General features: G+C 37.5%; 1 protein-coding gene across 1 annotated transcript in view; it reads right to left on the bottom strand.

The window, feature by feature from the left end:
- NECAB1 (N-terminal EF-hand calcium binding protein 1) overlaps positions 1-4,739 on the bottom strand; it is a 714,313-nt gene that overhangs the window by 309,169 nt on the left and 400,405 nt on the right. The window lies entirely within an intron of this gene.

The raw sequence follows: 4,739 nt of genomic DNA, 5'->3' as shown, positions 1-4,739 counted from the left end.
CTCTCGCTTTTCTTTCTTTTCTTTTATATTTTTATGAATGTAGACATGACCCACGGGAAGGACTGATTCAGGGGATAGGGAGGATGTTATCCTAAAAATGGGAATGTTGATAATCGATTCTCAGTGGGGTGGTTATAGTTTTAGAAAAAGCCCTAAGGGGAAATTATTCTGACGTCTTAAATTGGCACTCACGCCAGTTTTTTTCTATGTCTTTAAGTCATGAAACGCCACCTGCCAATCAGTTGTTAGTCATCTGTCCCAGCCAGAGGCAATATTTATGATGCTTTTCATAATGTGAAAGGACTTTCACCAATCTAATTTTCTGTTGATCTCTACCCTATTTCCGTGACCGTTTCCTAGAAGGTACATTCCAGTTGCCGTAACAGTTTCATCTTAGCACCAAGAACGACATTTGTCCTTGTTTATTTGTAGAAACTCCAATACTGTTGTAAACCTTTTGTTAGCCATTTTGGGCCAAAATTATTTGCTAGTTTACAAAATAGGCCACAAGACATAGCCATATATTGCAGACTGCTTTCACCCAAGTGGTATAGAGGAGCATTAATCAGATATGCATTTTAGCATTGTGGTGTGCTTGTTATCCAAGGTTGTACGGTACTGTCTGCCATGCTTGCTCTTCTTGACAGTGCCCATCAGCATTGTGAGTGTGGGAATAGTGTATATTAGTGGTATATACTGTATTATATGTTAAACATTTAACATTACTAGGGGTAGCATTATATGCATGGTGACGTTAAACAAGATATGTGTATATAGTAAATTTATATTTAAGCACTCTGCCAAGTTTCAACCAAGTTCATTATCCAGATTACTAACTGATATCACTGTCTTAAAAGTGACTTAGTGTTCTATAAGGTAGCCTGCTGGATGAAAGACTTGAAAATCTTGCAATATACAGTGAAGTTCAGTAAGAAAGAGTGAATAGAGTATGTATTGAACAAAATAATTTCAAAATTATAAACATTTTAGAGTGCAATTTGAGTGGTATGCTTCAATGTACATACATTATCCTAACAGACTTAAAATTCTTAACCCCAACGAAGTAGGAGAAGCCAAGGGGGCACTCCTTATTAGTTATCAAGCCATTTTCAGTGAAGTGATCTGAAACATAGCCTGTTTCATACTCCAGTTCTTACAGTCCTGTCCTCCGTTGACCTTAGCAGGAAGGGTGGGAACTGAATCGTTTTCCACTAGTTTTTTTTTTTTTCAGTTAATTACTCTGATTTGAAGTAAATTAGCTGGTATTTTGTCTTTAAATATACAATAGAACAGCTTTGTTTGGAATGAGCATTTCAAATAGGTTTCATAGCAAAGCATTAAATTTTTAGATGGACTTGGAATAGGTTCTGGAAACACAGAACCTGGGTTTTTCCTTCCCTCCACTTGCTGCTGAGTGCATATAAGGCCTTGCTTTCTGGTGGGGGTCTTGGCAGAGAAAACTAGGACAGGGTTTTCTCTTACATGGGTCGGCAAGTGGCAGGGGAAGAGCCTGGAGAGCTGCCTATCTTGAAGATCCCTTTGGCTGTCAAATTTGAGCTTCTGGAGAGAAGTTTGATATTGGCCCCACCAAAATATGTCACTTCTCCTTTCCTGACCCCCAACAAATGGCTGAGAAGGAGGGAGTGTTCCCTGCTGCCTGAGAAGAGAATTCTGGAAGACTAGAGACAGAGAAGCTTCCTCCAAGGAACTCAGCCGACCTGCTTCATGTTCCACCACTAGCATTTCTGATGTCTTACAGTAATTGCAGCATTGTTCTTAGTGTCAAACAACTGGAAAGAAAGTGAACTTTGTTTTCAGCTACTCCCCTAAGAAAAAATTGTGATAGATCCACACTAGGAAGATTGAGTAGCCATCAGAGGGATGAACTAAATGTATTTCAGAGAGTGAGAGATGTTTCCAGGAAGTATTGTTTTGTGAAAGAAGATGCAGAAAGCTGTAAAAATTTTTTAAATTCTGTAAAAATATTTTTAAAGAACACTGTAAAAATGTTGCATTTTTAAGAAAATGCCCTTTCTTCCTTGGTATATATGTGTATATGTGGGTTTGTATGCACGTGAATTTCTGCATCTCCTCATGTAGGATTAAATCAGTTTGGATAAACATATGGAAGGAAAACTACAAGTTTAAGATGAATTACTTTGGTGGTGGTGGAAAACTGGACTCAGGGGTTTGATGGGGATAGAATGAAGAGGAGAGAGAGGGAAGATAATAAGGCCAAAAAGGAAGGGAAAAAAATAATTTTTAAGGGCAAAATGGGCCTGTATTTCTTTCATTGGCATGTTAGAAGTCATTTTCTTCTTAAAACATCCCAGCTCATAGTTGTTCTGCTCAAGTACTTGAGGTAATGTAGTAGAGTATTGAAGAATGTCCTTTCTTAAGGCCAGCTATTAGTATCCAAACGCCAGGGCCATTGCTTCTTGGATACTTAATCTTGAGAAGTTAAGAAGTTACTTCTTTCTGTGTCTGTTTCCTCACTTGGATGATGATAGCCTAGCTTAGCTCATGGGGGTGATTGTCAAAATTAAAGAGTTTAATATAGTTACGTGTTGCGAGTAACACTTGGTAGGTAGTACGCAATAAGCATTAGCTATTATTAACCTGACACCAACTTGTTCTTAGGCATTGAGAAGCTCTTTCAGTATTTGAGCATTTGTCAGACTACATTGAGTTGGTCATTTATGAGCTAGAGTAGGACACTGTATTAAAACTTGCCTGGCTCCTGTCTTTATAGAGCACACAATGAAGGTAGAGAGATAACAAATACAAAAAATGACAAGTACACAATAGTTACAGGGTGAAATATTAATGTAAAAATTACTATAGCACAAACTGAATAGTGAAATGAGTACTTAAATCATTGCATATAGGAATGGTTGGGGAAATTTTCTAAAAAAGATACATTTTTTACCTTGCTTTTGGTTTTTGCAGGTAGGGACTATAAAGTGCATGATATTCAAGGGAGTCTCTGACTCAAAAAGAATTAAGAAGTATTGAGGCAAAAGGTAAAATTCATGGAAATAGGAACTTTTTTCAGGGTGGTGTAAACAAATGAGTTTTCAGTGTAGTGAGTTTTTCCTCAGTTGACTACTACCTCCACTAGCAGCTTTAAAAAAGTATTCAGCTAACATATACTTAGACTCATTTGATTCATATCTTTCAAGTTATCCATGTTCTTTCCTTCATAAAGTTTTTAAGTTTATTGAATTCTTGTGATTTTTTTGTAATTTTTTCTGTTATGTATAGTTCTTCCCTTATATTATTAGTGAGAAAATAAGATTTAAATTTTCTGCATTTCCATGTAGTCCTTTTTTCAGCAAATAGAAAACAATGGCCTAGATATCAAGCATTTGTTAGACCTTGTGGTTACAGAGATAGAAATAGCACTAGAGGGATTCTCGGTTAGTGGGGAAGGTAAAAAAGTGAAAACACAATTACAATAAAATGTGGCCAACCAGGTCTATGATAAAGGTTTCCACTGTAAAAGCAGAAGGATAAGATAGAAATAGGAGCTGTGGTGTAACCCCTCAGTGTATTTTTCTTGCCCATTGCCCAGATAGAGCTGATTTATTAAGACAAGGGAATTGTAATAAAGAGTTCAATACACATAGAGCTGGCTAAATGGGAGACTGGAGTTTTATTATTACTCAAATTAGCCTCCCTGAAAATTTGGACACTAGGATTTTTAAAGGATAGTTTGGTGGGCAGGGGCTAGGGATGAGTGCTGCTGACTGGATGGGGATGGTATCATAGGGGTGTGGAAAATGGCCCTGTGCACTGAGTTTACTTTCGGGTGAGTGCCAGAGAACCAGTTAAGTCAAGAGTCATAGGCTCAGGTGGGGCCATCCTGTTGTCAGAAATGCAAAAGCCTAAAAGACATCTCAAAAGGCCAATCTTCAGTTTATAATAGTGATGTTATTTACAGAAGTAACTGAGGAAGTTGTAAATTTTGTGACCTCCAGAATAATGGTGGATAATTGTTTATGCCTATATTTTAGCAGAATTTAGGCCCCTCATTTTTTTTTTAGTCTGGTAGACATTTATTAGTTTTATAAAGGTAGTTTAGCTTAGGGAAGGGCTATTATTATATGAACTATAAGCTAAATTTTTCCTCAAAATTAGCTTGGCTCATACCCAGGAATGATCAAGGTCAATTTGGAAGTTAAAGTCAAGTTGGAGTTGGTTAGATCGCATCTCTTTTACTATTATAAAAGTTGATATGAGGTGTTATAATTTTTGCAAAGATAGTTTCCATCCTCCCTTTTGGGTTTTACCACACCTTATTCTTAAGGTGTGAGCTATGGAGATTGTATTTGTCTGTTCTCATGCTAATAAAGACATACCCAAGACTGGATAATTTATAAAGGGAGAGGTTTAACTGACTCTTCAGTTCCACATGTCTGGGGAGGCCTCACAATCATGGCAGAGGGCAAATGAGGAACAAAGTCACATCTTATATAGTGGAAGGCAAGAGAGTGTATGCAGGGGAACTCTCCTTTATAACACCATTAGATCTTGTGAGACTTATTTACTATCACGAGAACAGCACAGGAAATACCCGCCTTATGATTCAATTACCTCCCTCCCACAACATGTGGGAATGGGAGCTACAATTCAAGATGAGATTTGGGTGGAGACACAGCCAAATCATATCATTTTACCCCTGGCCCTTCCCAAGTCTCATGTCCTCACATTTCAAAACCAATCATTCCCTTCTAACA

Source organism: Aotus nancymaae, unplaced genomic scaffold, assembly GCF_030222135.1.
Source record: "Aotus nancymaae isolate 86718 unplaced genomic scaffold, 86718_ANA_hifiasm-v0.15.2.pri h1tg000036l, whole genome shotgun sequence".
In the NCBI taxonomy this organism is placed as follows: Eukaryota; Metazoa; Chordata; class Mammalia; order Primates; family Aotidae; genus Aotus; species Aotus nancymaae.
The sequence above is the reverse complement of the archived record's forward strand: the minus strand, read 5'-3'. Positions and strand labels throughout refer to the sequence as shown.